Source organism: Electrophorus electricus, chromosome 20 (assembly GCF_013358815.1).
Source record: "Electrophorus electricus isolate fEleEle1 chromosome 20, fEleEle1.pri, whole genome shotgun sequence".
Lineage (NCBI taxonomy): Eukaryota > Metazoa > Chordata > Actinopteri > Gymnotiformes > Gymnotidae > Electrophorus > Electrophorus electricus.
The window spans coordinates 3,004,172-3,022,894 of NC_049554.1; the positions used below are offsets into that span (position 1 = coordinate 3,004,172).

The 18,723-nt window shown below is 45.4% G+C and overlaps 2 protein-coding genes across 6 annotated transcripts in view; one reads left to right on the forward strand and one right to left on the reverse strand.

Moving 5' to 3' along the window:
• Positions 1–3,942, reverse strand: part of pik3c2b (phosphatidylinositol-4-phosphate 3-kinase, catalytic subunit type 2 beta) — a 31,262-nt gene extending 27,320 nt beyond the window's left edge. The window contains exons 1-2 of one of the 3 annotated variants that reach the window (XM_035520240.1): positions 3,491–3,942; positions 222–633 (exon numbers count right to left, since the gene is read on the reverse strand). The gene's annotated coding sequence lies outside the window, so the exon portion shown is untranslated. Of the gene's footprint in view, positions 1–146; positions 634–3,490 lie in introns of those variants that run through there. The other 2 variants (XM_035520239.1, XM_035520241.1) reach the window with 2 other exon arrangements.
• A 2,454-nt stretch (positions 3,943–6,396) lies between these two features.
• Positions 6,397–18,723, forward strand: part of nfasca (neurofascin homolog (chicken) a) — a 65,673-nt gene continuing 53,346 nt past the window's right edge. For all 3 annotated transcript variants that reach the window (XM_035520502.1, XM_035520507.1, XM_035520506.1), the window contains exon 1: positions 6,397–6,559. The gene's annotated coding sequence lies outside the window, so the exon portion shown is untranslated. The remainder of the gene's footprint in view (positions 6,560–18,723) is intronic.

Here is an 18,723-nt window from a genome sequence, read left to right on the forward strand (position 1 = left end):
TCTTAACCTGTACATCATGCAAAGCTGGTAATTGGTTCATTTGCAAATAATGGATTGCAGACACAACTAATGGAACACTACCAATCCCCCCCTGCAACATACACCCAATCCAGATCAAAGAAAACACTGGCACTGTTCTCAATTACACTGTATCAGAAGAGGAGCCCGGATGGGTGCTGTTGTAGGAAGAGAGTCATCTGGCTCGGTTTCCCTTTGCTTACTCAGCGACAGGCGGAGAGCAGACCTCGTGCTGACTGTGGTCATCAGCGCTGTGGCGCTTAACGCCTGCAGGTCAGCGAGATCTCCGTGAAAGCGGAGGGGCCCAGCTCTGAAGGCACACAGATGCCGAGGACTCATCCGGCCCTGCAGAAGGAGCCAGCGTCAGCAGAGGCGCGGGGTCTTCATGCAGAGATCTGAAGCCCGAGATCCAAAGGAGAGCTGCCAGAGCAAACTTCGCTGCAGATATAATTGGTCTGCAAGGCCGTATGCGAAAAGAACTCGTTCGACAGCTCCGAGTTACACGCGCTGCTCTGCTGCGGCTCGAGTTCGGGCCGCGCGGCCGATGTGCGGTGATTAAAAGCTCACAGGCGTGCAGAGACAGGAGCAGACACTGGGGCTGAAGAGTTGAAAGCACTGCAGAGGGGAGGAAATACAGTGACTGCAGAGGGGTGAGATATAGTGACTGCAGTGAGTGGCAGAAATTGCCTCTTTTACACGTACCTAAAGACTGAGCCATAAATAAAGGTGCGCGCGCTGAAGCTGAGAGCTCATAAAAATGGCAAGTGACCACTAGGCTGTGCCTGGGCACAAGCTATTTCAGAAGTGCCGGAAAATAAAGAGATTTGTTTTTTTTGTTTTTGATGTCTCTGTGCTTCTTCCAGCTGATGGTGGAGGCATTTAACCTCCTCTGACCTCTTGCTTTAATCACTGTGTGGAAACACAGTGGAGTCATTTATCACTGCATGTACTTCTACACTGGGATTCTTATTCGTGTTGACCTCGGCGCTGATCTGCGCCGAGATCAACAGTGTCCTTTGCTCCGCCCACACCACCGTGCGGAAAATGTCTTGCACACCTCACTGAAAGAGCGCCGTCATCCCTGCCCCCCAACCATCACCTCCCCCATTCTTTGAGCAAGAAGGACAGATTGCAGGAGAGACCAAGGAGAGCGACGAGGAGAGAGAAAGAGAGGCAGCCGTGAGACACACGTTGGCTGAGAGAGTTCCACGCTCCACGCTCTGACCTCTTTTCATGCATCCCCCACCCCAGAAAAATTTACGAGCACATGTGCTCCTACAGGCCAGGCCACTCTTACAGGGGCCTTTATCGGTGGGAATCCGGATCGAAGGGACAGAGGGATACTTTGACTCCACCGAGATTAGCACTCACCCGTTTGGCTCTCCGTCAACCACTCTATTCGGCACCTGTTTTGTTTTTTTTTTTGCCCATTTGTACACAGCTGAACATATGCATGCATACAAAGAGGCACAGATACAGGGCCTACACAGCATACGAACGTCAGGCGAGAGTCAGCAGCTATCAGTGCCATCTTCATCAGGCACAGGGAAAGAGAGAGGCTTCCCAGCGAGACAGGGCATGTCCCAGGGAGCACTGCATCACGGGGATCATACCAGAGCCGAACGGCGCGCAATGCAAACGCGCGTCCAGACGTCAGCAGACGGACTACAAGCGTTACACGCGCGCACGGCGTCCGTCTCTGGATGCCATCACTGCGGCTGGTCCCAGCTCCCCAGAAGCGTGCCTCTCGCGTCGTCTTCCCACATCGAGCGGCGGCCTGGGCCCTCTGGCCAGAGGGGAACGGAGGCGAGGAGAAGGGGCGGGAGTGAGAGCAGCTCCTGCATTGTTCTGCTGGGACCCCAGGCCAGGCCAGCCCCAGACCCCCGGAATCAATCCCCCGCTGGGATATAATCCCATTCAATTAGGGGTGGCTCCCAGATTGGCTGAACAAAAGATGAGGAGGTGGGGGCATCACGTGAGCCAGGGCCAGCCCAGACGCGTTCACACGCCTCTGAGAATCAGAGACAAAGAGACCGCTGTCATCCCTGCCCCCAACCCACCCACCCATCCACACACACACACCACCCCTCCCCCGTGACACCCACCCACCCACTGACAAACAGAACAGACTCTCACACTCAGACCCCATCATGGCCTGGGCTGTAACAGACGTTCACTGCTGCCAGCTGATGGGGCCCAGGCTTGGGGCCACGGGAAAGCCTGAGCTCCGTCATCTTCCACGCGCCTTCTCAAGAGCCAAAAAAGATTTCACTCCATTGCGAATCCACCCCGACGTGCAAATGGCCCAGTAATCTACCGTACCGTCCATCTATGGATTCACATATTAGATGAATCAAGGGTTAAAAGGTACTTTATAAGAGATCAGTGGTTGGATTATGTCTTGTGACTTTACACGCACCACCTGATCTTACCAGGAAAGGGAACCGGGCAAAATTAAAAGAATGCATAATGCTGTATAATGCTAAATACTGCAATACTGATGCAATACTACTTATGAGGTTAGAGACGTTTCGCCATGCGTTACGGTCAACGATACGGTCATGCCTTCCATGGGTTGGATCACGTTAGAGAGCGGGTGCAACGCTCTCCACTGTTGGGAGTGTGACGTAGGAACGACCAAACACCATGTCTACCAACATAGTCTTTAAACCAAGTACACCTAATAATCACAAACCTTGCGCAACACTGGGATGTTTGTGCACCAACACGAACATTTTCAGACGTGTGTCATTTCTTGTCCTGAACCTGTTTAACAAGTCCTGGAGAGTAGACGCTACACGTTACAGCTTTTAAACTCGGTGCGAACCGTACGTGTGAGAGTCTGAACCGTGCCAGGCCGAGCCACGGTGCTCACCTTCCCAACTTTTTCTTCCAACAGTAATCGAGCGGGATACACGGGCCCACGCTGCCTGCTGGAATAACCGCTAGAATAAGCGTGACGTTCATTCGGGAGAAGTCGTTGACAACCTGCTGTTCAGCGCCTCAGGACGCACGACTTCGTGCACGGCGCCGGACTGCACGGGCACTCGGTGTCCCGGGCGCAGAATGTGCCGTGATTTACAAAACGGAAATCTTGTAGCCGTCGGCAGTCGTTACGGGCCGCTAAACGCAAACTTGGCGAGTTGCTCGCAAATTACGGTCTTAAACCTGGATATCTTGTCCCTGTGACTGTGATAACATGGTCAGTTGACAGGGGAAGGGTAAATCGCCCGTCGGCTTGCATGTCCGCGCTGTTAACAACACGGTACTTATTTTTGCAAAAGTAAATGATCTCGAAATGGTGCCAGTTTTGTCCCTGGGGACCGACGAAACGCGACGGACATTTATTGGTAATATACCGTCACTGCGTAAATCTTTTTTTTTTAATTTTTATTTTTAAGCAGCATTTGTTTATTGATATGTCAAATGTTGTCCCTTTTATACATCGTGAGCACCAAATCTCAGCACGTACCTTTTCTACGGCCTGTGCAGCGGCTGGGTCATGCTGCCAGATGAATTGATCTGCTATCAGGCGATATACGAACTCCTGCGCAAGCTGCAGTTTCCGGTAGCGAGTGGCGGTGACACAGGGACTGATCCTAAGGCATAATGTCCGTGTGCCTGGGGGAGAGTGCGTTGAATGCAGTGTTTCGCTGCCGAACTCCTTCCGTCTGCTGGGAGCGGGTTATTTTGGAGCCGACGCGCTGAGGTTCTCGCTTTTCGGAGCGGCTTTCATGGCGCTTTCACTGGGGAACGCGAACAGACTGGGTACTAGGGAACGGAGAAAGAACGTCGCCCTCTAGTGGGCACGGCGAGGAGCGACCTCACCAATGTGTGAGCGTTGTCACACAACGCTCATGTACTTCAATTCCTGAATGATATGCTGTTGATATTAATTACACCCGTACTGGTAATACAAACTAGCTATGCTGTTAATAAGATGGTTGTCTGTGACCTATTCATTACTTTGTTTGCATCTGTATTTATCCATCCAGTCTACATACACGATTCATTAAAACTGTATCGCCCAGCAACACTGTTCATTTTCTAAAAAATAATTTCCATTTTTATCTTAAAGAAACTGATGTGAGGATCTAAAAATCCGATGACGCCTATAAGCGGGTGCGGCCCAATGACGACGTTATTGCCATAGTCAATATTAATTGTGATATACCGCCATCTTGTGGTACAAGCATTACAAATACGGGCCACGCTGTCATTTCTATAATTTCTGTCATGTAACAGGAAAACAACGCCCTCCTGTGGAATTAGTGTGTAAAGTATCGACCATTGTCAACACACCAATGCTCTGAGCTGGGTTTCCCAAAAGCATCCTAAAGCAAATATCCGCTTTGTATGGCCGACGGAGTATTACACTGAACACACTCTCTTGTTTAGTATGCTAAATCTAATGTGGGAAGTAAAGGTGTCGCTTATCTTTGGCCCGTTATGATCACACTTTTTGAAGCCACTCAAGGGCTGGTGTAGCTTATCTCAACACTGCATGTGCGGGCAATTTGCATCTCCTATTTGCAGTGACATTTGACTTGGGCAAATGACCTTATTTGAGTCATGCTCCATTGTTACCAAGCAAATCCATTCTACATTTTACTGTACAGTGTATAACAATTATGCCCCAGCAGGGCTGCGGGTTCCTAATTGCTATGTGAGAGTCTCACTGTTGGCTTTTGTTTTGGGTTTAGTGTGCCATGTCATAAGGAAACTCCGAATAGAGTACGGGATTAAGTTTCCTTGTATCTGGTTGATTTTTCTACTGGCAAGCTGTTTAGAGAGATTTCAGAAGTTGGACACCTCATGATCACTTCCCGCCAGGCCATCAAAAACATCTCACTTATTTATTTTTTCCTTAATATTTATGGGTCATTGTTTTATTACTGAGCTGTATATGGTCATTTGTCAGGGGCATAGAAAAGAGAATATTGCAAGTCAGAAATTGACAAACCCAAAGGTACAGTAACCAAATGTAAACATCTGCTTCCGTTCTCATTTTCTATCTCTGATTCTTTATTCCCAGAACAGTCGATCTGTGTAATATCCCCATGTTATCGTCTCTGTCATGTAATTTCACTAAGAGTGAAGTGTTCCTCTCTCTGATACAAGAACATGGAATGAGCACTACTGAGGGAACGTGGTTTTGGAAATCCTTAGCTCCTTACAGATCCTTCTGGTTGCTACAAAAGGACAAAAGGAACCTTCTCCGTTTACCATGAAGACCCATCAGTTCTCCAAAATCTCAAAGAAATATGAACATGCCCCAGAAGCGTCTGCAGGGGATAAGGGCTTAAAGGAGCTGAGTGTGATTAAGCAGCTTTAGCAGTCTTCCCATCCATCTAAGTCAGTGTGTTTGAGTCTAATCTATACAGTACATCCATATTCAGGGATTTCCCCTCCAGCCACAAGGAATTAAGGAGGGAAAGAAAAATTCCTGACTCTGTAGAATATCAAGTTAACGAAAGTCAGTGTGCTCCAGGAAGGCTGTTGCTAACGCTCCACCAAACCATTTGGCCAGCTGTGTGTGTGTGTGTGTGTGTGTGTGTGTGTGTGTGTGTACATGTGTGACTCTCTACATCTGCAAACTTGTCTGCATGTCATGCTCTGATAACCCAACATATCAGAAATAAATCCGCTTTGGTGAATAAACCCCAAAAAGAAATCACAGATACGGCCATTCACCCACCCCCTCCTAAGAGTGTGCAGCATAGATGACATACTGTATGATCTATGTCTCCCTGTGCCTGGTTGTGTTTATACTGAACTGTGCCAGTGTGTTATTGTGTTATAGAAGAAAATGTACAACTTTCAGGACTGTCAAAGAACACTGTGTATGGGACATAGGCTCTCTGAGAAAGGCAGTGTACTCCAGTCATGTTACTGGTAGTGTTGGGTCCAGAGCATACATTGTCACAAATATTTATATTTCAGAATAGGATTAATCTAATTTTATTGTATTTTATAAATTGTGAACCCAGAGTTGCGTGTGCACATATTTGCAGTATATCGTGCGTTTTAAGATTATCAGAAGGTAATAAAAACAGACCTAACCTGCTGACCAGCGTGCCCTTTCCATACATGTCCTGTGGGTTAACGGTCCAGCGTTAGCTGTAAAGTTAATTTTATTAATAATAATTCGTATAGATTGGCAAAATGACATGTTTTTAAAATGTGCTTTATCAAGTGGTTAAAGTGGCATCTTTCTGTTTCCAAATTGCGGGTTTTTTCTTTTGCGAGGGGGTGACTTATGAATAAAAATGATTTGGCGCGTATGGCGTCATCCGACGAAACACCTGTCCAGTTGTAATCCAAGGCGCGCACCCTCCAGATTCCCACTCTCGCAGTCCAAGGCAGGAGCGAGCACGGGCGCCGGGTACGCGCTCAGCTGAAACGAATGCAGTTTCCCGGACTCGGGGAGACGAGGGAGGATATCCACATGCAGCCCCTGCACCGCATTACTCGAGGACGGCCTCACGCGTCTCGCTGCAAAATAGACGGCAAAATACGAGATTAAGTCGGAACTGCTCGGGTAAGGAGCTAAATGTTACTATTAATGTTTCATGCTTCATGCGTTGTGGATGCGGCATGATATGAGCACAGGTGCACGGACGGAGGAGGTAACGTATAGAGCGTGCGGTGCGGTAGCTCGCTCGGTAAACACGGGCCGGGCTGTCGGGATGCTGGCGCAGCAGTCGCGTAATGCGCGCTCGGTCGCTTGCTCTTCGCCCTCGCCAGCCCTCTGCGCATCGCTGGATGATGCGATGCAGGTTTTTTTTTTTTTTGCTTGTCTGCGCAAATTCTGAACAGCGGGGGTTGTTTCGCGGACATGCAGTTGGTGTTTGTCAAAAGCATGTGTGAAAATAGAACGGCAAGTCGCGCACCGGGGACACGGTATTGGAATCCCGGCTTATCTGAAGCCGTTAGGTTTTTTTTTTTTTTTTTGAGGCCAAACGTAGCCGTGCGCAGGGAGGGATGCTGGTCCGAGTGCCCCTGTACCAGAGCAACCAGGCCTACAATGTAGACGGCGTATACAGTACAGTGCAGGAGTTAAAAATACGCACTATTGACATGACATGCAGTAAGAGACCAATAACGACTTTTGAAACTTTATCTTTAGAGCCGAAGACTTAAGGACGTTATTACCCCAGCGGATGCGTAACGTTCTCACCGGCTATGTGCAGCTAGCATGGGTGGCTAAAGGAACTTTAGATGTAGGGGTCACTATCAAGTTATCCCTTCATGTTCTTGTATATAAGCGTAGATTTTGCAAGAGCGATGAAAGGGTCGTTTCCCCATACACAACTATTAAAGGCATTAACAATATATTGGAGACATCCTTGACATTATATTATTTCTACCGGCAGTAGTGTTGATGAGTCGCTTCTTGCAAGATAAGGCTGCCTAGTTGCTCACTTATGTAATCTGCATATACATAAAATAGCCGTGTTAATAATACATATATAGCTACGTCTTTGGGAGGAGATATAACAACATAAAAGAACCTGTGTGAAATTTGCTTTCAAGTGTTGTATGCCACACTTATTTTATTCATATCAGTAATTACACCATGGAGACATATAAACAGGGGCTTTTCAGACTATTACCACATGCAGACTCATTTGAATTTAGTTTGAGAATATAATTTGTACTTGGTATCACACTTTAAAAACTCTTTATGTGGTAATTTTCCCTTGTCTTTGTCTTTATGTGGACATTTTCCCTAATTATATTCACGGGTGTGCACACGTAGCCTACAGGACAAGAGCTGTTTGTGTCTCAGTCTTCCAGCAAAACAATCCCATTGATTTAATTTGTTCTGCTGTAGTCCTAGTGGCAGACAGCATGCCTCCCTGTGACACGGTCTTGACAAAGCACCGTCATGGTGGTTACTTTCTAATATTATTAGTTATGATTGCGTTACGATTGCATCTTGTTCATACATTAACAAATGTCCGTTGTATCTTGTAAAGTAAATCCATTACTGTAATTTTCATTATTCACTTAAATTGAATATCATACTGCATATATTACAATAAAAGGTTGTTGTTGTCCTTTGAAAGCTATTGATCATCCATCCATCCATCCATCCATCCATCCGTCCATCTCTATAACTAGCTACACATCCACCACTGTGGGTCTGACAACTGCCCCTAGCAAGTCAATGACATTCACACCTTGTAAAGCATTTAAAAAATAAAATGCAGAACTTCAGAAGCTAGGCTACTGGGGAATCAATATTATTTGTGCACATCCTATCGTTCATTTTGATATCTATGTATAACCTTTGGTCCACAGAGATAAAGTTTCCATTTATAATTATTTCCGCAGCTTGGGGAGACTCAGAGCTCACAACAGCAGAATTAGCCCATTGGGTGAATTTGAATATTTTCCGCCATGAATTAAAGATTCAGAGGGGCCCACTTCAGCTGATATCTCTGGCCATGTGACATATCTACTCTCTGAACCTGCTGGCCTGAATAACCCAGACTTGTACATGTGTCATCTCCTCCGATAAAAAGCCTTTGAATTTTTTTGTTCCACAGAGGCCTAATTCACTGTAAAGTGAAACCTGACACGCCAAGCCTGACGTCAGCATCTGCGTGCTGGCAGAGGGCTTTTCAGCATGCATATGTATAAGGTAGTATCGGCTTGGATTTGGAATTTGCTTTCCAGATGGTTCTTAAAGTTTCATTCCATAATAGAAAATTGGTTAAAAATGTTTACTTTGTATTTCAGCACATTGAAAAGCGTTGACTCCGTTTCATGAAAGCAATGTTTTCTGGAAGGTGTTGGAAGTGCCACTTTTCTCTTTCTGGAGACAGATACTTGCATTTTACCCTCCCAGCTTTCCTTGAACTGCAGTTCTCAAAAACTACCACTAGATGTTAATATTTTGCCCAGCTCCAGGAGCACGTCTTGAATGACTGAGCAACATCAACAACCAACAATCCCCTGCCTAGTTTGTTGGAGTTTGCATTATGGGAATAATATCTCTACACTTAAAATCTATGCATGTACAGTGCTGTGTGCACTAAGGACCTTTTTGTGAAACCTCCTGTATTGAAAGCTTGTTTACTACATAAAAACTACCTCTACATCTTTAATTCCAGTACACTGCAGTTATTCCCTTGAATCGTCTCCAGATACAGATATAGGACAATATTATTGCACCACTGATGAAGAACCTCTGTCCAAAACATCTTTAATGCCTTATTTATGTGAAAAACAAACACACATATACTCATTAGCAGCACACACACACAAACAAGCACACACAGGAAGGAGAGTGGGAGAAGAAGACAAATGTCCACTCTGTCCATCAGCTCCTAAAGTGATATTTAGGCCATATGGCTAAGGTTTAAGTAATCCTCCTACCTGGCACCTAGTCATGTTACAGCAGAACTGAATGGCAGTGGGTCTCTTCCGTGCTGTTCATGGCAGGTATTGCAAACACACACACACACACACACACACACACACACAAACACACACATTCAATTAAAATAGCATTAGAGAAACTGCCATTCTCATTTTCCCTTTCCAGGCTTGGAACAAGAAAAGTGACAAACAAGCTGGACTGCAGTCAACTGCAGACTGTATTTATGTATATAACACTGTATGAATGTATATAACACTGTATGTATATGTAACACTGTATGCACATATATAAAGGAGACTCCAGGGTGAGGAAGACGAGGGTGCGCTCTCTGGAAGCCCTGTGTATTACACAGGTTGACTTACAGCGTCTTACAGTCTATGCGTTGTAGTCCCCTGGAGCATCCTTACCTTACTGCAGGTTTCCCTGCTGCTTCCCACTCCCACGCCATATCCGATTCACACACCGTAACTGGATGCGTGGCATCTTAGTGTTTGCTGGCCTCTTGCTCTATTTTTAGCAGTGCAACAGCAGCTTGGCCCAGAAGTGGGGGCGAAGGAGTGTGAGAGAGGCACGTCTGCAAAAGGACACAGCGGTTAAGAACCGAGCTCTCTGCCTGGAGGAAGTGCTGCACAATCTATGGGGGGGATTGGGTGAGAGAGAGACAGAGAAAGAAAGCGAGTGCTGGAGGTTTGCCAAAAAAGTCCAACCCGGCCCAGAGAAAGTGAGCCGTGGACGGACTGGGAGAGAATGAAACGGGAGCTGGAGGGATCAGTGGCGGGCCTGGATCTCGTGTTAGCAGACCGGTGGGTTTTGCCAGACGTCTGTGAAGCCTTCCTGTGGAGGAACAACAAAGAGCATGGTACAACACTAGCGGAAGACCCAGCAATCCCCACAAGACCAACCAGTCTGGCTCAAACGCTGCCAATATGCTCTGTGGTTATGGATTTCAGACAAGGATAAGACTGGAATAGATTACCGATTGGGCCTTACTTTGAGTCAATACATTTTGGCCTCTAGCATATGTACCAATTTCTTTCAGTGATCCAGAATGTCTAGTTGGCTCTTACTGAATCTATTAGCATTTATTAAGCATTATGATTTTTGCCTGGCTTATAAGCAGATGGGTGGGGATTAACTTAAAGGCTCTGATGTATTGTAATGCACTCCTGATATCATTTGACACGCTTACTGGTGCTGGTATATTATCCATGATGGCCTATTGATTCCATGCGATGGTGCAGTGGGAATACTGGCTGGGTGCGCTCCCGAAGCGCTTTCAGCATGTCTGTGTGGACGGGGAAAACTTCTGGCAAAGACAGAACTCATTAATGTGAGGTACACCAGAGATGCCCAGTAATATCATTACAGAGAAAAGTGGACTGACCCTTGATGGGTTATAGGAAGCACTTTGGAAATGACTCACTGTTTCATGGGTTGTATATTAACAAATTGTTTTGTGTGGCAATACAAGTTTTGGGTCATTTATGAAACACTAGGCAGATTTTGAACTTTTGCCCAGAAGGGATTTTTTTCTCCATATATGTAGAATTGTTATTGAATGTCTGTGGTAACCATGACATCCATGATGTAAGCCAGGTTCCCGTCTAACTTCCTAAGAGCCATAAATCAGTAAAATTGATGCTGCCCTTTTGACATTTGCCGTGTGTTTCTGATGTGAAAGCAAGCTGGACAACGAACAAGCCTGGTACAACGAGGACGTTGGTGTTTTCTCATCCTTACTATTCCAAGGAAGGTAGAATGGCAGGATAATGAACTTTGATGATGGTTTACAATAGCATGAAATGCGTTTAAAACGCCTCTTCCTTTTTGAATGTTGAGCACCTTCAATGCTGTATCTCACATGGCCACCCACAGAAATACCGCTTCAGTAGCTCTCTCTGAGTCTCTGGGGGTGGAGCACATGGTGACCCTCCACCTACCTCCACCCCTCAGGGAACATGGCAGGCTTTTGAACCTGCTAGCCCTGCACCTGGACCGGGTCTGTGCTGTACAAATGCACAGTGGACAGGATTCTTCTCCCAAAGGACCTGCTGTTATAGACTAAATAAAGCGTGAGACATAAGAAAAATATTGCCTGATGATGAGATTGTGGCTGTGTGTGCGTGCATGAGTGTGTGTGTGTGTGCAATCCAGGCTCCACAGTCTACTGTAGAAGAGTGTGTCTGGAAGTGAGGGCCTTAGCTCACAACTCTAGTTTCTGTGTGGTGGAACATTAATGATTATGGAAATACTGAAAGTCAGAATGCAAACGATTAACAACAAATATCAAAACCTGACACACCTGTTTTTGTTCATCTCAGTGAACTAGATGCTTCTATATATAGCTGATGTGTTTATATCCATTGATGTGTTAAACCTGAATAAGGTTTATTAAGGTTGTCATCTGTAACCTATAGCTCAGCTCGTATACATCTGTCGTTCGTGGAGTTCCCTGTCTAGTAGGAGCTGATCCCTTGCCCATTACTTATTAATATGATTTATTGTTGAGTCTGTTTGATTTATTGTCTAGTTGATAGCAGGGCATCTGTTAACAGAGGCTTTTTTTCCCCTTTGTTGGCGCTGTGCTTCTGACCCCTGAGCTCCATTTAACCTTCGTGAAATGTATTCTTGGCTGAAGCAAGAGCCATTAGAGCTCCTCTTTAAAGACAGAGGTCTGAAGTCCTAAAGGGACAGGGAAATCTGGCACTGGGGCAGATCGCATATGCTGACACCGATATCCATGACTAGGGGTGACGAAACACTTGTAACCCATAACCAAATACTTACACAAAACTAGCTCCAGTTTATTGTAAGACACCGTATTTATTTTCTCACATAGGGTGTTTATCATGCGGGTGGATCTAAGACGTATGGTTGGAGAAGACCACAGTAATGAGCACTGTGAGGATCATGTTTCTTTGTGGTGTATCATGATCAAGCTTAGATGTGAAACATTCTGCAGGTGTTTGAACAAATCATGTAGCAATGTACCCAATCATAAGCAACTTTGGTCGAAATAATACAGAAATAATACATGTTCATAATAATACATGTTCATAAGAGTTTTTTAAAAATCAAGGGGAATGTATAATATGGAATAAGCTCGGTTGTTGGTATAGTTGGTAGATTTAAACTTCATACTTTTTTTCGACCCTTTATGTTCTAATTCACTGTGAGTGTTCACAGGGCTTACCAACATTATTGTAGAGCAAATGATGTCTCTGCTAAAGAACCTCTTTTAAAATCCATTCACCTAGATTATGTCCAATGTAATTAAGATCGATTAGGCTCCTTTAACAGCACATCGATACCCCTGTGACCAGGTTAGTGATGAGGGAGTCACCTGATATGACGCATTGTCACGTCGGAACATCTATGTGGGTGTGGCGTGTTTGTAGCAGATCGCTTCCATCCCCTGGGAAGCAAACTGCCGCTAAGCACAGGCACCCGACCATGAAACCCAGCTGGGTCACGACACCTGTCCCTTCCATCAAAGACGGATGGGTGATGAGATCCTTCCATACGCTGAAATATACACCTCAACATCTCTCTCTCAGTATCTCCATCCCAAGGAACCCTTCGCACAGACCTGGATGATCTGCTGCCTGATGGTAGATAATGAACAGTGTTGATCGGGGTGATGGGTCCAGGTGAAAGGGTGATGAGATCGAGACCCTACAGGTCAGAGGGAGGCGAGGCGAGGCACGTGTTCAGAGGGGCCCGTGTTAACACCGGGTGTGTGTTAAGCCACACACAGGCAGCAGCCTTCTGAAGGCTATATATGGTAATTCTGGGTTCTTTTTACCCCAGCAGGGACGTAGCGGGAGCCTGTGCGTTAAGACTCTGGGCTGGGCTTGCCGTTCATTCAGATTGCAGAGGGTGGTGTGAAAAGAAGGGAAAAAAAATGAAGACACTCATCTCAGGAAACACTGGCCTCAGGGCTGACAGAGAGGTTAGCTTAGAAAGGTGGTGTATGCGCACACACGCATGTGCGTGTGTGTGTGTGTGTTTATCTGGGGTTGTAAGTGTGTTGGTGGGGCAGGGTCAGTATTATCTGATAGCAGACAGAGAAGAGCTCAGAAATGACTCAAAAAGAAGGAAAAGGAAAGCAGGAAAGGCAGGAGAGATGAGAGTCTGCGGCCGTCTGCGACCGTCTGCGAGTGCCGCTGGCCTCTGCGCTCCCCCACTGCCCCGCTCCGCCCTCCCTCCCCGGCAGATGGACAGTGGCAACCAGGCTGCGGAGCTGCTCATAGGGGCCTGCCCTGGTGTGCTCTGGAGGTCTTTAATATTTAAAGTCGCCCAGCGGGCCTCGGGGGGGAGGTGCGATTGTACCCATTGTTCAGCCAAAAGTGGGCCAGGAAAGCAAGAGTGAACAGAGGGAATACGATCGTCGGGAAAGGGGTGGGAGCGGTTGGGGTTGGAACGTGGGACGAGGAAAACGGACCGTGGGCGACGTTTTCGCGGTCTTGTTGAATTTCTTGAGGGGTGAGCAGAATGCGGGAGTGAAGGAAGATGGGGATCAGAGGTCAAGCTCCCAGAGGTCAAAATTTGGAGCTCAATCAGATTGGCTACCTCTCTGATACATTGCAGGGGGATTTTTATGTTAGTAAATAAGTATAAAAAATTGATTTGTTGCTGTGTGTGTGTATATGTGCGAAGTGGGGGTGGTCAACACTACTCGTCTTCCCACTAACAAAAAACTGGGTATGATTCCACGTCTCCAGCTGTGAAATACACATGAATTCAGTGCATTCCCGCATTAAATGCTGGACAGTGCAGTATAATTAGCATACTTTGAGCGTGTATGTGCATTTCTGTCTCGTAGTGGTATATCGGCTTGTTTTGCTTTTGTGCAACTTGCTTCACCTCACTGTTCCAGTAGCACGCCGCACAAACAGAGGAAGCACTGAGCTTCAGGTCCTGGCCCAGCTGTTTGCAGATGGCTTTCCAGGGGCGAAAGCAGCCGCGATGCTCACACCTCCACCTGTGCTGCCTTCTGCACCCTGGGTATCGCGTGCATGAGTGGGACACAGAGGCACAGCGGCACACGGTGGTGTTAGATGGGCAAGTTAGATGGGCAAGCTCCGTCTCGGAGTCTGCAGAGTCGGACAGCGGGCCTGTTCAGGGTAGGATCCAGGAATACACAGTCACTCAATCAATCCACCAATCAATCAGTTTTATTTTTATAGCATATTTAAAACAACCAAAGTTGGCCAATGCGCTCTCTAGGGTTAGGAAAATGAGGGGGGAAATAAATAAATAAATTTTATTTATATATATATATATATATATATATATATATATATATATATATATATATATATATATATATATATAAATCACACTTAAGATTATAAGGTGACCCAAACTGCACAATTATAAAACACAGCAATAAAAAAGTGAAAAAAAATAAAATAAAATAAAATGACATATAATTGAACTAGGATAACAACTAGGCACTTAATTATACAATTTAGTCACATTCATGAGTTAAGCAAAAGAGAGACGTTTTAAGGCAAGATTTAAAATATTTTTTTTAAGGCAAGATTCTGTTTTCTACAGACTTCACTTCTAGAGGCAGGCTATTCAACAGCTTTGGGACAGTGAAATGCACTGTCACCCATGTTCTTGAAACAACAGCATGGGGCCATGAGCAGCAATTTATCAATTTATTTACCTGCCACTAATCATGTCAGAGATACAGCATGGAGCCAGGCCACATGATGCCTTAAATACAAACAGGAAAATGTGAAACTTGACTCTGAACTTTACCAGAAGTAGAGAAGCCATGACAGGTGATCTCTCTTCTCTTTCTACCTCTTTTGGACTAATTCCCTTATAGAGGGAATTGCAATACAGACTGCAGTATTAAAAGCACGTAAAACCATTTCCAGATCACTACAGTACATGAAAGGATTGATTTCTATTAGGTGATAAAAAACTATATAGAGGAATTTTTAGCTATTTATTGCATTCCGATTTCTATGTGAGAGCTCAAAATGAAACATGATAATTAAAATTTCACCTCTATAATAGGCATAGAATGACCCTTAGCACATTTCTCTCCATCTCTGAAACCATTTCCCCACTGGTCGTAAATAAATAAATAATTAAATAAATTCATTGTTGATGTTGCTGCAGTAATTACAAAATCCATGTAGATGTTGCCATCCATACAAATGCCTTGTGATTCGCACAGCGTTCACACTATAGCCGTTGTAGCTGCTGCAATGTCACTACCACGTTCACACCCGTTGGCCAGAAATGGGAGGCCTTCATGAATCATGGTGGCCTGCTCTGTTGTTTAAATCCCGTATCCATAGTCCAATTCCTCATCTAAGCCAGTTTAATTGGGTCACAAAGGACCACGGGCTAATGTAATCAGACAGACGTAACGAAGGTCCAGACCCAGCAAAGGTTAACAAGAGGCGGTTGGGGAGGCCGTTTTGCGTCGCCGTCAGTATCTCTCATCCGAGCGCCTGCTCTTGTCTGCGCTGTTGTTAATTAGCCGTGCGTTTATTCCTGAAGGCTCGACCCCGATCCCCTCTCCCATTCGGAGCGGTCGTAAAAACGCGCAGATTGCTTTTTGCCTGATAAGGTTGTGGACTTTTCCGCTCTTTAAGGTCACAGCCTAAAAGGTCAGTGTCCTCTCAGCTGTCATTGGAAGGTCGTCACTACAGGAGACTGACGCCACTTGACCCCATGCGGGCCCGTCAGACAGCATCCGGCCGAGAAAGAAGTGAACGTTGATTACAGCTTAATGAACCATGGCATATCTACTTCAAATGCCAGAGTGACTAAGAAAGCCATCAGACATTAAACTACGATCTGCTATAACTTGGCCTGGTCTAGTGTATTGGGGGATGGATAGGCAACCTTGCCAGTAGAAACGGGCTTACAGGAAATAATGACATGATATATAGCCCTTGTTTTTCCCATGTACCCTGACAGTGATTTCTCTATTGACAGTGATTACTCTACTAACAATGCTTTTTTCAGAGGCTTCTTTTTAATTATCTGGAATCCTGTATGTCAGTATTAATCCGATTAATCTGAGATTAACTGATTTCCACCAGAGGAGAAAATCCACTGACTGTAAGCAAAGATGAATGCATTTACATGAGAGGAAACAGATCCATTTTAAAACAAACCTCCTCCTGCAGCATTTTATATGAACGAACATCACCTGCTGACAAATTCTCCTGGACTGATAAGCCTAGACCTTTTGAAGACCTGAATATTCCTGCCTTCCATTTGTACAGATTTTCTCTCAGAAATTTCTGTTCTGTCTAAATATACCCACGGCCCAGGGGTCTTGTTGCTTGGTGCATATAGGTCAGGCTGTATAGACCACCTCCTGTCTCAAGTCACAGCGACCCAGCATGTACCGTGCATCGTGGGAGGGCCCATTCCCCAAAATTGCAACCAAATTGACTGCTTGTATAAACAGGCAGTTCTGCAGGGAATCAGCACTGATTAGCTGCCGCAGCCCATCCGATGGCTCTCTGACAACGGCCCAGTCCAGCTGTAACCTTTCCATGGAGCTGGGTATCGGGTTGCGTCTCTATGAAGCACGGATCCCATCTTATGATTGCTTGGCTGCTATTTTTAATTGTTTTTTTAGTTGAAAAGAAGTATTTCCTTAACTTTAATCTCAGAATACACAAACCCTGTAATGAAGCCTGTTGTTTGATGTTAAAGAACAGAACCAAAGTGGTGCAGATATTCCTTTAAAGGAACAGTTTTTAGTTGCCAGTAGGATGCGGCTCACGTTTGACAGTGTTGTCTCCTCCAAATGAAGCGTGAGCTTTAGTAACCGTGAGATATATTAATCGTGGTCCGGCATAACGTTTTTCAGGAATAAAAAACCCCGGCTGCAGGTGTTTCAAAGAGGGGTGCCTGTCATTCAATGAATTTTAAATAACTGGCCTGTAAGCCATGATGTCTATGTCACCATACTTTCCAAGTGTCAAACTGCATGCATGTGCTCACATTGGCTTTTAAAAGTGTTTGGATTGTGTCATTGAAGGAATCACACATTCTTTTATTCCTTACAGTTTTAGTCTTCCCAGCTCCAAACCCACCAGAACTCCCTAAGGAATGTTTGAGGTTACAAATCATCATGTGTTTACATACAGAACAAATGACATCTGGGTCCCATTGGGAGGTTACATAATTATCAGTGCATCTTAAAGATCACACAATGAATCCAACATGAAAATTGCCGTAGAGAAGAGCAAGGAGACATACAATCTCATGACCACTTGTATGAACTAAATCCAAGATTTGAAAATCATTTGAAAAACATTCAATTACCTAGGAACAAGTGAATCGGATTTCTTTAGCCGGGTTTCTTATTGATTTGAAGCAGATGTTTGGTCTATGTTACAGATGGCTTGTCGTGCTTTGGTAATTATGTTTGCAGGGCTACCTTGTTCTACTGCTGCCCAGCTGCTTTGTCCTATTGTCTTCCAAAACGATGGTGTGCCGTCTGTGTGTGTGTGTGTGTGTGTGTGTGTGTGTATGGTGGTATGGTGTGAATGTGTGTTGGAGTGTTGTGTTCTCCTTCCATTTACACTGGATATTAGTCAGAATGTTCATCTGCAATTAACTGATGCAACAAATTCACCTCCTGTTGGGGGAGGAGAGATGCCCCCCCCCCAGAGGCCGGGGGGTATTGTGTGTGTGTCTGGGTGGGGGAGGGGGCAGTGTGTGATAGCCGCTTTTTGACTGACAAGTAGTGAAGTACTTTTGTTAACTCGCACGGGAGTCGCAAACTGCAGTCTGGCTGGAACCCTGACTCTGTGGCTCAACACACCACACATCAACACCAAAGCTTCCTCTCTGACACACAGATTAGAGATCAGCTTCCACATCCATTTCACTTCAGCCAGGCCTGTTCAAAACGAAGGAGAATAACGGTGTCATACGTTTTAATGGTGCTGTTTATATGACCTATGTCACGCATATGTTAATATAATGGTTGTATTGTCATAGCGGAGAAATATCGTCCTAGACACAGTGTGTTGGAGTTGTAGTACACTAAGCCATGCAGGGTTCCAGATCTGTGTTTTTGTGAAATACCAGACTCATCTCAAAATATTGGAGTAATGACATCAAACCACCGAAGGCCCATTTAACTGGCGAAGTGTCACCTTACATCATTGTGGCCCCGGCAGCCATTGTGGAATTTTGGCGAGAGCTCATTTTCCTCTTCTAGACTGACTGCTCCCTCTACCTGCTTCAGTCTTTTCAGCAAGTCATTCTCTCTCTCTCTCTCTCTCCCTTTCCCCATCTGCCTCTCCCCAGTCTCC